At 41.3% G+C, this 17,998-nt stretch overlaps 1 long non-coding RNA gene across 1 annotated transcript in view; it reads left to right on the plus strand.

Annotated features, from left to right (window-relative positions):
* LOC111543438 overlaps positions 1-16,193 on the plus strand; it is a 99,643-nt gene extending 83,450 nt beyond the window's left edge. The window contains exons 4-5 of the long non-coding RNA XR_002731861.2: positions 5,412-5,633; positions 15,352-16,193. This is a non-coding gene — a long non-coding RNA (uncharacterized LOC111543438). The remainder of the gene's footprint in view (positions 1-5,411; positions 5,634-15,351) is intronic.
* The last annotated feature ends 1,805 nt before the right edge of the window (positions 16,194-17,998 follow it).

Below are 17,998 nucleotides of genomic sequence, written 5' to 3' on the forward strand. Positions count from 1 at the left end.
GCTAACACAAGGTTTAAATGAGCTGTTCCTTTAAAAGTGTCTCTGGCACATAAGATATGCTACTTAAGTGTCTAACAAACAAAAAACAAATGAGGTGACTGATTTCATGGTTTCTGACTGGAACGGTCAGAGGAAATAATGTAAACAAGAGGTGTGCGAATGGACCTGCTTGGCAAATTTGAGGATTAAACTGTGCTCTGTTTAGGAAACATAATAAAGAAACCTGCACGTTATGCACATGTACCCTAGAACTTAAAGTATAATAATAAAAAAAAATTAAAAAAAAAAAAAAAGAATAGAGTTCTATCGGCTGAAGCATTCCACCTGCTGCAAACACAGAGGAAATTGTCCTTTCATAGATTAGTGCTTTGGACACCTGCCTGCCTGCCATTTCTTCCTTGTCAATAAAGGCTAAAATAGACCAACCTCATTAGTACCAGGAACATATGAATATGTTAAACGGTTGGTACAATGAATCCTGTTCAAAAGTGCAATGACTGAAGGGGAAACAACTACCACTCCTAGTTATTGCCATTCCTTCATGTACATGGGGCCCCATAGAGTTTATTCAGGGCACACAATTGAAGTACATTTCTCTATAATTTTCTCCTGCAATGGATCAGCAACTTTTGTGAAGGAGGCAAACTGGATGTTTGGCAGAACCAGAGTTCATACTATGCTGAATATATCAGTAAAATACAAGTTATCCTTGAACTGTGTCTTTTCTAATTCCAAGTTCTTCTCCCGCTTTCTTTAGCTTTTCCTGTGTTCTAATTCAAATCCCTGTGAGTGTAATGACCTTCACCCAGACTATGGGTCGCTAAGAATGTTCAGTGTAGGATGTTGATCTTGATGCATTGAAAAGGGCACTGGTTCTGCTAATTATTGGTGGGGGACTCCTCTGGAAAAACATCTTGCACTACTGAGCACATCTCTTCATCAATCTTTACAAAATCTACAATTTCTCCTATACAGTCATTCTGAGTATCAAATGGTATTGGTAAAAACACTGTTCGTACACCAAACCTGGAATTGCAAACTCGAATGCCTGTGGCAGCCAGAGAGGTAACATAAATATGTGATTAGCGGAAAGTGTGACACTGTAGAGAGTGGTGATGACGGTTGACAAAGTGGGAAGTGTATGTCCAGCCTAAAGACATTCAAATTCAAGGGTTAAAAAAAGTGATACTGGTGAAACAATATTGCCTAATGTCAGATTAGTTCACGGACGGGATTTGACCTGCAAAACACCTGCTTGCAACTCTCAGAAATAAGAGCAATATGGTATGGTAGAGGGGAAGAAAATAGATTTTGGAGTTGAACTGGCCTATGTTTAAACTGGTGGTATGACCTCAAGTAAGTTAATGAAGGTCTTTAAGACTCAATTTTATGTATCTATAAAATCCTGTCTCCAGGATTGTTATGAAGATTTTAGAAAAATGTAAACTTATGATCAATAATTATTAATTAAAGAAGTTCAAGTCTTTCTGTAAATATCCTGCCCACTTTATCCTAGAGTGCTCACAGCAACACTTTCCCCCCAGTTTATTCTTGTTCAAAGTGTTGAGGTGTCCAAGTGCAAGCTGAAGTTAGAAAGATAAAAGCATGACGATATGGTGGGTGAACCTAGAGGAAGACTGCCAAGACTGTGCTGGCTTTGTCTTCATGTTATCCCACACTCTGAGATCTGACCCTTGGCCTCCCAGTCCAGCAATAGCTTCATTACAACACTCAGAAATGAGGAGACACATAGTAATGAACTCCTGTGGAGTTCACATGCAACTGGGACATGAAACCTAATGTCTATGTGTTTTTTTCTTTAGGGCGTGCATTGATCTCCAGGTGGAACTATTTATATCCTTAAACCAAGGCACCTCACTCTCAGTATTAGAGTGTCCAAGAAACTGCGGACATCTCACTTGACCTCCCTCGTGCTACATCTGGTTGATTACAGTTTTTACTTGCTTTAAATTAAAAAAATATATATATGTGATACCTTTGTGAAGGAAAAAAATATAAACAAGAAAAAAAAAGAACTGCTTTATTTCTGAATTTAGAGCCAGATATTAATTCCTGTTTCAGACTGTCATGACTACAAGGAAATGAGAAATATTTCCTCATGATTTCTTTCAGATGCTTCAAAATATTTAGAAGTTTTAGGACTTTCTTTGGCCAAAGTCTGGCTGAGGTCATATATTTTCTCTGTTCCTGAGTCTGGGGTGGTAAAGGGGAAATAAAGAATAGTAGGAATCTATTCCAACAAGGGTTGGCAGATTTAGCAAATGAAATTTGAATTTCAGATAAAAACGAGTTAGTTTTTAGTATAAGTATGCCCCCATTCAAATTGGCAATAGCTGCAATTTATGGGATATACTCATACTAACAAACTATGGTTGCTTATCTGAAATTCAAATTTCGCTGAACATCCTGTATTTTTATTTGGCAACCCTAATCACAACCCACAAGGCAAAAGCCCTCATCAGTGGCTTCCAAAAGTGTATGCGGAGAGAGAGCTCTCTCTTTCATTAGTGTTGGGGTGTCATGGAGGTTGAGGAGGTATATTTTCTTCAGAGACTGATTTCTCATAGGTAAGACCTGAGCCTTGAGCACTAACAGCTGTTAGATCTCTACGGTCTTCCAGCCAACTATCGTGGCATCTGGTGACGGGGACCAATGAGGAGGGCGCAGAAGAAACCCTTCCCTCTATGTGCTTTTAGAACAGAGATGAGCTGCTTTTAGAGATAAAATATAGCATATTAGGACAATCAAAGAGAAAGTGTCAAATAGGATATAGGAATAAATTATCTGGAAAATCAGAATTATGTATGTAACCGTTACTTATAAATGGAAATGATTCTGGAGACAATCTCCTCTCTTCCTATCATTTTACAAATGAGAAGACAGAGACTCAAAGCAGTTTCCTTTCTGGAATGTGATGGAAGGGGTGCATGTCTGTGTGTGTGTGCATGTGTGTGCATAAGTCTAGCAGTTGTAGTAGCAGTAGTAGCAGAAGGAGATGGTGAAGGAGAAAAAGGAGGAGGCAGAGGAGAAGGAGGAGGAGGGAAAAAGGGGAGGGAGGAAGGAAACTGAGGCAAAAAGACCTGAAGTACAAATACCTTTCCACTACACCTGTCCTGCTACACGATTATGGGTTTCTACAACTGTTTTTCCTATAACTTTTTAAAAACATACATAAATAATACACATTCATTAGATAAATTCAGGATTGCATACAAACAAACAAACAAACAAAACCTCTTCCATGAATCCAACATACAGATATTACTATTGTTAACATTTTAGTGTATAGAGAAAGTACTTTGGTGTGAAAGATCCAGCATTCATTCTGCCTTCTTCAGGGAGCCACACCCACATTTTGCTCTGGGGATAGCCACTCAATCAGTGGAATATCATTTCTAGTGGGACTACCAACCTAGGTGTCAGGTCCTCTGCTGGCAAAGCAGTAGGCAGGTGACCAAGCTGTGATTTCAGTCTGTAGCTAAGTGACCCTTGAAGACTGAAAATGCTGGAGTTTCTTCCTCCTGAGAGGGGAACACTAATGAGATCACTCATTGTCACGTATCACCCAGACACCTGGAGCAGCTCTGGGTCCTGGGCCTCCTGAGAGCTAATTCTTCACCGTTTCCTTCAATTCTAATACGGTAAATTGATTGTATTCATGGCCTCAACTAGTGGCCTCCATATCATGCCCTGTGCAAGAGACAGAGGCCCATCAAGAACTGAAGTCTAGTTCCCCACCCCTTGAATCTGGGATGCGTTGGGATGTGCTTTAGCCAGTAGAATGCAGGAACAGTGAAGGTGTGTCAGCTCGGAGCCTCAACTTCTAGAGGGCTTGTGTGCTTCCAGTCTCTCTTGGAGCCACCAGAACAAAACTGGTGTCAGCTGCTAGACGATGACAAACCACTTGGAGGAGTGCACAGGGGTCTCGGCCAACTCTCAGAAGCAGAACCACCTTGTGCACATACAGCTGACTTCAGACACATGAAGAAGACTACCTTATATCACGAGCTAAATAAATGTTCTAAGCCTCTAAGTTTGAAGTGGTAGGTTATGCAGCAATACCTAACTCATACTTCTATGAACTTCCACATCTTTCCGATAAATTCCTTTTTGTGTGAATTTCTATAGCTACAAAGAACTCTATTAGACACTTTCCAACTAGTCTCTCATTCTTTTAACAGAATGTGATCATATCACACATCCTCTTTTGTAATCTACTTTATTTCACTTTGCAACTGATTTTGAGCATCTTTCCCAAACAATCAAATGTACACAGTTAAAAAAGGAAAAATCTCCCAAATGCCACTTCTGAGCCTCTGCCCAAACCAAGTTTCATCATGACATTATGGCCACCAGCCAAAATGCCATTTGTAGGTAGGCCTAGCATGATCTGTTCTGTTCAGAAGGAAGTGACTTTAGCTTGTTTCTCCATGAGATTATTGGACAGCACTGTGACTTTTCACAGCTTGATGACCAAGAAAAGGACACAGTCATGCCTCAGAGGTGCTTGAGAACATTAACCTTCCAAGGCACTGCTTACCTCTTTGGACAAAGAAAGCAATAATTGCATTCAGAATGTTCTATTATTTACAAACATATAAAACATATGGACAGTGAAGACAGAAAAAGAGATAGACATTCCGCATAATGATTTTACCTTCTGACCCAAAACTGAGTGATTGGAACTCTCCAGTCCTTTTATTCCTGGTCATCATATTTCCATTATCCTTTTTTTTTTTTCCACCAAAAGGCAGATTTAATTTGAGATATCATTTGTTTGGCAGAGTAGGGCAAGGGGAGAGTGCAATGCCTGCCCCATAACTCTAGTCTCTAGTCTTCATGCTAATGAAAATACATTACTATTTTCCAAGGAAATTAGTGTTTGTAAAATGGATCCCCTGCAACTGTGCACACGTTTCTATTGGAAGGAATTTTCTGAATGCATTATCTGCTTTGGTCCCTTCCAACAGGCACACAACTGGAGATCTATTCTTGCTTGCTTTTCCTTTGGATTTGATTTTTTGTTGATAACAACAATTCCTATGGCATTCATCTCATTTAATCCTCATCAAAACTCCATTGGGTAGATATTTTTATTATTCTCCTTAGAGAAGGCAAGTAAATGGTGTGAAGTCTTGTAGCTAATAAATGACAGAGCTGGGATGCCACCCTTGTTTGTCAAACTCCCAAATCAGGATGTTTTACCTTGGTGTCTTCATGTCCCAATTCCTACTGCATTTTAAATACAATAAAGACATAAAAAATTAAATCACCGAAGTATGGGTTACTTTTTTTTTAAAGTAGGCAACTGATAAGTGGCCTTAATGAGTTTCCTTCCAATCCTAAAAGAGTATAATGTTGAAATCCCTGTCTCTTTTCCCCCTAGGCAGCGTCTTCAGACTTTCAAATAAGCCTGAAGAGGACAGAAGAGCGAGCAATGTCTCCCTGAATGGGACTACAGGGAACTCCAGTAACCACATCTCATTCAGCAACTTGAGATACATCAGCAATATTATTACAAGCAATTGCTTAGGTACTTGACTGTGAGCAGGAATACAAGACAAGTAGAACACACTGACTCTCATTTTTTAAAGATGATTTCACCTTAAGAGGTAAAAACTTACAGAAAACAAAAAAGCACCTACAAGTAAAACTAAAAGAATTATGATACAGGTCAGCACTGTCCAACAGAACTTTCTGTCATCATACAAATGTTAATACATAATATATCTGTGCTGTCCAATATGTGACATATCCAATATATTACCCACCTATGGCTATGGAGCACATGAAATGTAGCTAGTATGGTGGAGGAACTCATTTTTAAATTTTAATTATCTTTGTTAGCTTAGTTAACTTTAATTAACTGAAATTTAAATTAAAATAGCCAGATGCGGCCAGTGGCTACCATATTGGACGTCACAGCTATACATGGCCATAGAAGTATGGTGAAGTGGTCAGGGAAGTGGTCATCAAGAAAGTACAGTCCGAGGAGCTTTTGAAGTGGGGTACAGAGGGAAGAAAATGCAACTGGATTGAGAAAGAAGGGAGGAAATGAACGAAACACAAGATTTGCTCTAGTAAAAGGCCTGGGATTACAGATTCAAATGCCTACAGAAAGAATCATAAGGTGGGCCAGTAGGCCCGGCGCAGTGGCTCACGCCTGTAAACCCAACATTATGGGACACCAAGGTGGTCAGATCACTTGAGATCAGGAGTTCAAGACCAGCCTGGCCAACATGATGAAGACCCATCTCTACTAAAAATACAAATATTAGCCGAGTGTGATGGTGCCTATAATCCCAGCTACTCAGGAGGCTGAGGTGGGAGGATCACTTGAACCTAGGAGCCAGAGGTTGCAGTGAGCCAAGACTGTGGCTTTGCACTCCGGCCTGGGTAACGGAGAGGATTGGTGGTGGGTTATGGGGACTATGGAGATTAGAGACCCTACCCCCATCTAGTCAGCTCCAGCCAGTTATTGCCATACAGAAATGTAGGCTCGATGTTGACTATCTTCTTATTTTTTGGAGAAAGTTAGAAACTCCAATTTTATGTTAAGTCACCTAATTTTAAGTCTTGGCCACAGTGTGTGCTAAACATTCTTAGCAGATGCTAGTGGTGCTCCACTCATATCCACTCAGCACTCCCCTCTGCAGGTGGGGCTGCCTACTGTGATTGCCTTCAACTCTGCCTGAAGACACTGTGCACACATTTGACCCGCATGCAAGCATGAGGGACTGCCAAAACGCTAATGCCCTTGCAAGCAGCTCGCAAACAATGAGAGGAAAGTACATAAATATGCTAATCTTACCTCTCAGTTAGGATAGCTCTGGGATATGTTCTGTATTGCCTCCCAGAGTTTCCTTGTGTGACTGAGCTCCAGCTGCCACAGTACAATCTGGTAGATAATGTGCCATTCATTGGAATCCATCCCTTTTCCTTCTCACTTTCCCACTTGCCTGTGTACTGATGTTTCCTGGGATCACCTCCCAATAAACTACTTGGACACCAATCCATATCTCAGAACCTGATCCTGGGAGGAACCCAAACAAAGACACTGTTGTAGCAAACAAACTCAAATCCCAGTGGCGAACACAATGACATTTCAAACTCACTCACATCACAATCCAAAGAAGGTCACTGTGGAGACTGTTCCATCATCCAGGGAGCCAGGCTCCTTTCATAATGTGGCTCTGCATCTTCTATGACACCTTCCTTCTCTGCATTTAGTTGCAGATGGGGACAGAGAGAGAACGTGAAGGGCTGGGAAGAGGATTTTTACTGTCAAGGCCTGGGAATAGTGGCCAGCACTTCCGTTCATACCCATTGGCAGAACTCGTCATATGGTCCCTCCTACTTGCTGGGGACACTGGGAAACATAGTGCAGCTATGCATCAACTGTAGAAGGAAATAGGTTTGCTGAACACATAGCAGTTTCTGCTGCTGCAACTTGTTTACTTATTTATTTATTGAGACAGATCTCACTGTGTCACCCAGGTTGGAGTACAGTGGCATGATTTCAGCTCACTGCAACCTCTGCCTCCAGGGTTGAAATGATTCTCCTGTCTCAGCCTCCTGAGTAGCTGGGATGACAGGCATGTGCCACCACACCCAGCTAATTTTTGTATGTTTTTAGTAGAGATGGGCGTTTCATCACGTTGGCCAGGCTGGTCTTGAACTCCCGGCCTCAAGTGATCTGCCCACCTCGGCCTACCAAAGTGCTGGGATTACAGGCGCGAGCCACTGCGCCCAGTCTGCAACTTATTTAGATGTTGTAAAAATACTGTCCAGGCCAAAGAAGCTATGCTTGCGGACCAAAGTCAGCTTATGGAACACCAGTTTGGAACCTGTGGCCCAGATATTATTCCCTAGAGTTGAGGGTGAAAAATTTTGCTAGCAAGCCACCCAACAAGTTCTTAACTTGCACAGAAATGTTTGCCACATTTTATTCAACAGTGTGGTAAAATGACTATATGAAAATCGAATCAATTCTCTGCTGACTGAGTTTATAATTTCAGAGAGAAAATGATCATTTCATTTCTGATAGTTCTTACATGAGCAGTGGGTCCCTAATGAGATAGCCGTGACTTCCTTCATCCTCTGTCAAGTGATTATCTATCAGTAGGTCGTGTCAGTGTAGCCCCACTTCCACCTCATCTTCACCTCTCCCCCGATTCCCTACGCTCCAGCCCCACTGCTTGTTTCTCAAACTTGCCAAACTTTTTACACCTCCAGAATTTTGCAAATGCTGTCCACTATTCCAGAAATGCGTTCCTGCTCTCCTGTCTTCTCTTTGCCTCATTCTTTACCCAACGGGGTCCCCGGTATCTGTCAAGTCTTGGCATAGATGTTCTTTCCTCATAGAAGCTTTGATTGACCACCCAAAACAAAGGGGCTTTTCTCCACCCACCATTATTCCCGCTTCTTCTATCTATCATGATTCAGAACCATATCTGCATGTTTAACACACAGCTTCAGAGGCTGCTCACTACAGCACTGTGCATGGAACACTCAGTGCAGTATTTGGACATTGTCAGAGTTCAAAGATATCTGTTGAATAAATAAATGAATACCAAGAAAACTTCACTGCTTTAGAGAAGTTTGTGTGGGTACCTTTTATAATTAAAATAACATCTCCCCATCTGTCTTGAAAGTTTAGTTAAACTTGATTGGGACTTAATGAAGAGAAATATTTATATATTGAATGCTACCTGAGGCAAAGAAATAAAATAAAAATCCTCTCTTTATCTCAGAAATCCCTGAACTTAGTCTCTTCTAAAACTAACCTAGATACAACTCAGTGTGATCATTTATTCAACAGAGGTGGAGAGATGAAAGCTCTTTGAAAAAGTGAAAGTGACATTACAATGCAAAATGTTAATTCCTAAAAGCATCATTGACCTAAATAATCTAACCAGTTGCCCAGGGGGAAAAAAAATAGGAATCAGCTTTGATTTTTCCCCACCCCTTCCAATCTCTCTGCCATCATTCTGAGCTGTACTTTCAAACAGCTCAGCTTCACCTCTTGCCTCTTCCACTTTTGCCCAAGATTGTGTCAATCCAAGCTGCTGAATGCATAATGAAGCTGTCTATCTAAGAAGCACAGTTACTTATTTAGTTAGAAATGTAATTTTTTGTTTTGGGGTTTTGTTTGGGAGGGATTTGTTGCCAAGTGGTAGAATTTGAAAGTGTTTTCCCTATAGGAGGCAGATTCGGAAGTCTGGCCTGAGACTCTTTTGGAAGCTGAAACTAATTAAAATCTTTTTTTTCGCCCCTGTAGCTAAGACGCAGCAGGGGAGATAGACCAGCCTTCGTTTTATGAAGGTGTAACTATATCCACTAACCTCTTGTGTACCACATTCAGCGTCTGCCCCAAGGCTGCCACACCTGCTCAAACACCTGCCCAGTATGTGAGTATTTGGTAGAACAGTATTTAATAGCTTATCTAAGGGCACCCAGGGTTACCCACCTTTACCTGAGGACAATAGAGTCTTGTTCCACATATTTATTGCCTATACACTCACCTGAGTGAAGTACTATCCTGGTTTCACCTTCTATGAGATCTGATAAGCAATGCAAAAGACAAATAGAAAAAGAGAAAGAGAGAAGCTAAAAAATAATTGTGTGTCATTTAAAAAAAAAAATCACAGGCTGGGCATGGTAGCTCACGTCTGTAATCCCAGCACTTTGGGAGGCTGACCCAGGTGGATCACAAGGTCAAGAGATCAAGACCAGCCTGGCAAACAGGGTGAAACCCTGTCTCTACTAAGCCTCTGTTTTGTCACAAAAGGGCAGTGGTAATAGGTCATGACCCACCTTACTTGTGAAGATGCAATGAGTTAACACACACACAATGCCTGGCACATCATCTAACACATCACCTAGCACACAAGACATGCTGAACCAAGGTTTGCCATCATTCTCCTCAAAGACCACACACAGCTAGAGGATTGAGAGCAAGGCTGCCAACCCTGGTTGTTTAATTCTGCTCGTAAAGCTTCTGTATGTTCCATTTGCAAAAACTAAATTCAGAGAAAAATAACTGGAAATAGAAAAGGGTGGCCAAAGAGAACACCAGAACCGGAAGGAGGTGAAGAACAGTTCCTTGTGTATCTGGAACTTGCCCTATAGGGGTCCTTTGCCTCCTATACCAGGCCCTGGAGGAAAATCTGTTTGGTGAGCTAACAAGTATTTGTTTTTCTAATCAGGAGAAGTCTCTATAAGGCGCCTAGAATTCTCGTCCTTGATGGTGAAAGAAATTACAATGTGCATATTCTATTGTTACAGGCCAACTCCTCGTTTTCCTTCCCCCAAAACTGCATTTTCCCACACCTTACTCCTCATTCTCCCCATTCTCCGCTTCTTGACATTGGCCTGGTTCTTCAAGGGCCACCTGAAATCCCACCACCTCCCCAGGGTTCTGGTCTCCCCTTTCTCTGAAGGCTGAAACATTTATTTTTAGTTTAAACATTTAATTGGTTTTCCTGTTTCATAGGGACTAATACCCCCCAAATAGATGATGTACTTCCTTTGTGTACTCCACAGGGATTGATACTAAGTTTCAAACCTAGAAAGTTCTAAATAGATATGCACTTTGTATAAATTATTGTTGAGAAGTGGACTGATTCTAGCATTTGTGAAACTCCCGCCTGGTAATACGTCTGTATTACAACTGAATACAGTTGTAATACGTCTGTATTACAACTGAATACAGTTGTAATACGTCTGTATTACAACTGAATACAGTTGTAATACAACTGAAAACTTGGCACAGAGTTTTAAGGCTTGGTCTCCACCCTCAAGGTACTTTCATCCGTAAAGAGAACAAAGCCTGGCCAGGCATGGTGGCTTATGCTTGTAATCCCAGCATTTTGGGAGGCTGAGGCAGGTGGATCATCTGAGGTCAGGAGTTCGAAACCAGCCTGACCAACATGGTGAAACCACATCTGTACTAAAAACACAAAATTAGCCAGGCGTGGTGGTGCATACCTGTAATCCCAGCTACTTGGGAGGCAGAGGCAAGAGAATTGCTTGAACCTGGGAGGCAGAGGTTGCAGTGAACCGAGATCACACCATTGCACTCCAGCCTGGGCGACAGAGTGAAACGCCGTCTCAACAACAACAACAGAAAAAAAAAGAGAGAGAGAGAGAACAAAGCCCACAGCCTTTTATAACTGGGAGGCACTGAGGCAGAAAAGTTAGCATTATGGGTTAATTTCCCTTGTTTTTTTCTTAACAGTAAAATGGATATAACAGTGGTACCTACTTTATGGGGTCTTTGTCAGGTTTAAGTCAGATAGTGCAGAGCCTAGCATATCCTAAGAGTTCAAATATAGCTAAGGTAGGTTCAGAAATTAGAAAAGCAATTGCTTAAATGCCAGGGGGAACAACAAACATCTTATAATTAAAAGGCTCAACTGGGTATATTTCCAGAGACAGCTGAGCTGCTGTCAAGTTATTTTAAAGGTATTTTATGCTAAGTACATAGTCCACAGTAGAGACAGACACTTCTGCTCATGCTAATTTCTATGCAATGGGGCAGGGGAGAAGAATTAAGAGTTGAAGCAATGGAAAGGAGTGTGCTTCAGGGCCTGGGAAGTCCCAGGTGGGAGGTGACTCTGAAAGTCAAGGTCATCATTGCTCTCTCCTACCTGAATCAAAGGAATGAGTAAATTGGAGACAAATTGGTAGAGTTCCAAGTCATGAACCTGAAAGAGTTTCGTTGCTTTATATTCCATTATGAGGAGAGTGTAGGGTTGAGTATGCTGACCTGCAGTGAAACCGTGTTTTATTTTTTTCAACAAACGCCCCATTTCAACACGGGCAAAATTTCCTTATTTCTGAGGCTGCTTTAGGGAAAGCAAAAGGAAAAACAAGCAGGCAGATCAGACATTAATGAGCTGAAATCATCTGGGCTCAGAGGCATCTCATGAGATAGCAGACGGACTCTATGAGCACTTGGGTCCAACTTTGGCACAGGGGGCTGGGGGTCCCACTCTTTGAAAAATGATTTTAGTCTACACTAATGTGCTCTATTAAAGGAGCTCCAGGAATCCTTTGAATAGGATTCTAGCAGTTTCTAGCATTTGCTGGTCCTGTTGGAAGTATCCATAACACTAAAATGCAGCTTCCTCAGCCACTGCATTTAGGGTAAGGGTACCACACATAGCAACCAGGGGCATCTTGTTCAAAGCCTCCCATTCCAAATTTAACTTGTGTTTTTGGTGAACTTGGTTGTGGATGGAGTTGACACCTGCCAAGAAGGTCCCAGGTTGATCCTATTAATAGGCACCACTGTCACTAAGGAAGTTACAGTGCTAAGTTGCACTTGGTTGAACTATAGCTTTGAATGTGATCATCCTCCTCGCCTGAATGAAAAGAAAAGAGAACCACCTGCAATTAGATTCAACAGAAGCATGTGCTGAAATACATACAGGAAGTTTTGCAGGCTCAACAATGACAAACTGAAAGTATTAGGAAGATGATAACATATACATCCTAATAATAGTAACTTAACAGAGAATATTTCCTGCCTCCTTACTCTGTGCCAGGTAGTATACTCAAGACCATACCTGCATTATGTCAGAGTTCTTACATCACTCTGTGTGGCAGGTACTAAGATCTTCCTTTTATAGTTGAGGTACCTGAGGCACTGAGAGATCGGGTGCCTGCCTAGGTCACACAACCAGAAAGTGCAGAGGCAGGACGTGAACGCAGATTGACCAGGTTCCAACATCTCCACTCTTTCTACCAAGCTGCCACTGTTAGTCTCTAATGTAAGCTTCATTGAACCAACTCACAAAGCACCTGCTGGGTGAGGGGCAATGTATAAAATCCCCGGGGGCACAGAAAAGAAGTATAAACTTGACTGTGCTTGCAAGACAGTTCCAAAAAACCAATGAACTATTTGTGTGGTTAGTAATTGGATTAGAATAAGGGCCATCTCCCAAAGAAAACAGTAATCCTTCCCAGGGTGGAGACCACATCTGTTTTCCTATCCTGAGAGCTTTGCTCAAAGGCCTATACCTCCCAGGCTCTGGACAAACATCTCTTGATTCTGACGGGAGGGACATGGTGTCATAGAACAAATCAGGTCTTATGGCTGAAGGTCCTAGGTACTGGTCCCAGCACTACCCCAAACTTGTCCAGTGCCTTTGACAAGTTAACTTACCTCTCTGGGGATTAATTTCCATATCTACAGAAAAGAAATAATAAAAATAAAAGTTAATGTATTCCCTAGCCTACTTCACAAAGTTTAGTGGAGATGAAATGCAGTAACTATACAAACATGCTATGGCCAGGTGTGGTGGCTCATGCCTGTAATCCCAGCACTTTGGGAGGCCACAGCAGGTGGATCACTTGAGATCAGGAGTTCGAGACCAGCCTGGTCAATGGGGTGAAACCCTGTCTCTAATAAAAATACAAAAAAAAAAAAATAGTCAGGGGTGGGGTGCAAGTCTGTAACTCCATATACTCAGGAGGCTGAGGCAGGAGAATTGCTTGAACCCGGGAGGCGGAGGTTGGAGTGAGCCAAGATTGCGCCACTGCACTGCAGCCTGGGTGACAGAGCAAGACTCCATCTTAAAACAAAACAAAACAAAACAAAAACCTAAAATGTGCTATGCAACACTATAAGGTATTTCTTTATGAGCTTTATTCTTTGGGAGTGCTGAGGAAAATCACGGGAGTAGATATCCCTGAGAGCTGAGTGCTTGGGCATGATTTCATGAATGAAGGGGACAACTGAAGCGATAGAGGATTCTAGATTGTGGATTCTAGAAGCCTTAAATTGGCCAATTCCCATTTTATGTTTGAAAGCTTGGAGTGGGATGTGAAAGATGTGATACAAAGTTCTCTCCAGCTTTGAGTTCCAGGATCTCCTTGTTTGGTGAAAGGAGCCTTGACACTTTTTCTTCCTATAAACTTTGCCATCTTCCTTCTCTGCTTGGCAATTCATGCCTAACGAGTGACATTTCCTAGGGGCAAGATAGCATAACTGTCAAGAATAGGGTCTGGATTGGAATTCCTATTATTGAGACAATTTTTTTGGTTTACATGTAACCGCACAGTGGGTTCACCTTGCTGCTGCCTAGACAAAGCCAATTTATCAAGACAGGGGAATTGCAATACAGAAAGAGTAATTCACGCAGAGCTGGCTGTGCAGGAGACAGTTTTATTATTACTCAAATCAGTCTCCCTGAGCATTCTGGGATCAGAGTTTTTAAGGACAATTTGGTGGGTGGGGGGGAAGCCTGTGAGCCAGGAATGCTGATTGGTCAGAGATTAAATCACAGGGAGTCAAAGCTGTCTTCTTATGCTGAGGCAGTTCCTGGGTGGGGGCCATAAGATCATATGATCCAGTTGATTGATTGGGTGGTGCCAGCTGATCCATTAAGTGCAGGGTCTGCAAAATATCTCAAGCACTAATCATAGGAGCAGTTTCGGGAGGGTCAGGATTTTGTAACCTCCAGCTGCATGACTTCTAAATCATAATTTTTAATCTTGTGGCTAATTTTTTAGTCCTACAATGGCAGTCTAGTCCCCAGGCAAGAAGGAGGTTTGTTTTGGGAAAGAGCTGTTATCATCTTTGTTTTAAACTATAAACTAAGTTTCTCCCAAAGTTAGTTCGGCCTATGCCCAGGATGAACAAGGACAGCTGAGATGTTAGAAGCAAGATGGAGTTGGTTAGGTCAAACCTCTTACACTATCTCAGTTACAATTTTGCAGTGGCTGTTCAATCATTCTAAATCTCAATTTCCTCAGTAGAAAATAAGGAGATGATAATAGTGCCAACCTTATAGGATTATTGTAAATTTTTTATATAAGACAATTCCTATAAGGAGCTTAGCCCAGTGGCTGGAAAATATATGTAGGCCATTGTTAATATGCATATATGGTTATAATTACTGCTTATATAGTTATAATTTTCTATAAACTGTATAGTTTATACAGTTATAATTACTGTTTATATATAGTTATAATTTTCTTCAACCAGCCCTATCTTCAAATGTACTTGCTGTCAGTTAAAGTTCAATATCTTAGAAAGAGATTTTAAGGCCTTGGGAAAGGTTAGTGAAATCAACAAACTGGGAGTTGCTAAAAAGTTCGTTGTAAGGCAAGAAGCCAGAAACATCACCCTCCCTGGTTTCAGGCTGTTCCCCAATAATCTAAAGAAACATAAATAGGACAAAGAAATCTACTTCATAAGATTATGAATAAATGACATGCAAGGATTTTTTTTATTCTATATCCCCTGTCAAGAGCATTGAGAAAGCAAACTTTTCGTGAGGCAGTCACTGTCATTTGCTCTTTATTGCCTTAAATTTCCAGGTTGTAGAACCCCAGAGTCAACCCCCAAGCATCCCCGGAAGAAAAGTACACTTTGAATAATTACAGTCCTTTAACTTTCCTGATTCAATCTTCAAAGGCCACGAATTGCTTCCAACAAAGAAGCTGAAGTGAAAGAAGGAACGTCAACAAAAATGTGTGCTTGTGTTATCTCTTTACTTTCAGGGTTTATAGGTTTGGGGGAAAGTTTTTCTTTTCGGTGGAATAGAAAAGAAGAAGAGAGACTAAAAAGCATTTCTTGGATTTCCAGAAGCAGTAATGGAAAATCCCGACCCTAGGTCTTGCTTTCTTCCTAGAAATAGAATGCTCCTGAAGTTCCCGGGAGGGCCCTCGGCAAACAGATGTCAATCATTTCATCGCTTGTTTTGCTAGGTGGAGTCGCTGGAGCTTAAAGAAGGGGAAGTAAACTCAAGCGCACATCCTGGTAACCTCTAGCCACGGGTCAAATTTCACTGACGTCACTTAAAAATGACCAAAGACCCGCCCCTGTGAAAACCCCGTGGGCAGCCATTTTGTCTCAAGGAAACTGCCCAGATCTGATGTAAAGTAGTTCCGGACGTCTCTTGGTTGTGTATGGCATTTCCCTGAAATAAGCAACTCTTTGAAAAATATCATAACGCAGAACAAAGTCAAGTACTCTGTGGTGAAGTTGAAGTATACAGTCACCAAAGAAACTTGCCCTCAGGCTGCACAGTAAAAGTTGGAAATCCCAGAGCAGCAACTTGAAAATCCCACCTGCTACATATTTGCCTGAGTACTTTAAGGTTCTATGGAAAATGGTCTCTCTGTGTAGATTAACCTTAAATAAACCTGTTCCGTTTTGATATGGTATTTCTTGTTTCATTTCTCTTGCTTTTCTCCCCTATTTTATAATAAGTTTCATTCACTCTGTGATACTTTAAGAAGAGATAACCTTTCACCAAGGGATGTTGCTGTGATAACCTCCAAGTCACAAACACAGGTTTTTAATCTTACCCCAGGGAAGTCCTGCCTCCCTTGCAGACTGGTTTATGTCTGAGTGGATTTGCCTATCAGCGTCTTTTCTGATGAGGCATATAGCACAGCATGGCAGCAAAGAATCCTGCAGCAGGCAGATAAAGCTTTCTAAAAATGTTTTAATTTTACTTTTAATGGACAAATAATAATTGTATATATTTACAGGGTACAATGTGATGTTTCAATACATGCATATATTATGGAATGATCAAATCAGGCTAATTAACCATATCCATTACCTTACATACTCATTTCTTTGCAATGAGAACATTTAAAATCTAGTCTTTTAGTAATTTTGAAATATACAATCCATTATTGTTCTAGTCACTACACTGTGCAATAGATCACCAGAACTTATGCCTCAGATAAAGCTCTGAATCCTGTGAATCCTGTTACCACAGAATAGCAAGTGACCTCAGACCAGCTACTTAACCCCTCTAAACCTCAATTTCCTCATCTCTACTGTTGAGACTCTAATAGCAGCTACCTCACAGGGATGTTGGAAGGATTACATGTTCTCATGAAGGCTTAGTAAATCCTAACTCCTACTACATTATTCTATTGAGGTCTCATTGAATTAGATACCTGAGAGAGAGAAAATGAAAGGGAAGTGCTTAACATTTGTGACAACCTTAACGTGATCTGCACATTTCCTAAAAATTATAACACTTGTATGACTTCATTTTCCCCAAGATAATATATTAGTATTTTGGAAAGTGTAAGATGAAAAATTGTTACCCTGAACTGCAATATCCTACTTTCTGGCTTCAAATCCTTATCTATCCTGCACTTCTCACTATACCTTCTCTTAGACCTCATTAGGGTCACCCCATGGCCTGTGCTTTGGTTCCTATATCCTCCCACCTTTCCAGAAACTTTCCATGTATCAGTTACCCCTTCTCTCCTCTCAGCTAGGTCCTTCCCGTAAGTAATCAAGCCCTAGGTCACTCTAGGCCTTTCCGTATTACGAAATAATATCCCTCCTATGTCTACTCTATTTCTCTCTTTTCCTTCAAAGCCAGTCTTTTAACAAATTATGTACTCACTGCTGCCATTTTTTTCAAACCTGCCTCACTCCTGAGCACATTACAAACTGGTTTCTAGCCCAAATATTCCAAGTCGCCCTCACAAAGATCTCTAGTGGTCTCCATGTTGCTAAATCCAAAAAACTTTTTCAGTCTTTGTCTCATTGACCCTCTTGCTGATGCTGGGCACAATCCCTCTTGCTTGGACTTTATTGCCTCTGACACTACATCTTGGTTTTCCTTCCAAGTCTCTGGCTGCTCCTGTTTTGTCTCCATTTCTGCCTCTTTCTCCTCTGCCTTCCATTAAATACTGAAGTTCCCCAAGTCTCAGTCCTAGACCTTCTTCTCACTTTGTATACTGCGCTCTCTCCTGACTATCATTATCAATCATGATTTCAGTTATGTGATACCAGCTTACATCTCCAGCCCAGGCCAGATCTCTGTGTTCCAGACCCAGATGTCCAATTGTTTATTCACCGCATCTCCATTTGGAAGGCATTCCTCTTCAGTTTCCCTAAGACCAACTTCATGATCTTCCTCAGCAAACCTGCTCCTCTTCCTTTGTTCTCTGTCTCAATTAATGATACCATTATCCAGCCAGCATGTAT

Source organism: Piliocolobus tephrosceles, chromosome 14, assembly GCF_002776525.5.
Source record: "Piliocolobus tephrosceles isolate RC106 chromosome 14, ASM277652v3, whole genome shotgun sequence".
Classification (NCBI taxonomy): Eukaryota; Metazoa; Chordata; class Mammalia; order Primates; family Cercopithecidae; genus Piliocolobus; species Piliocolobus tephrosceles.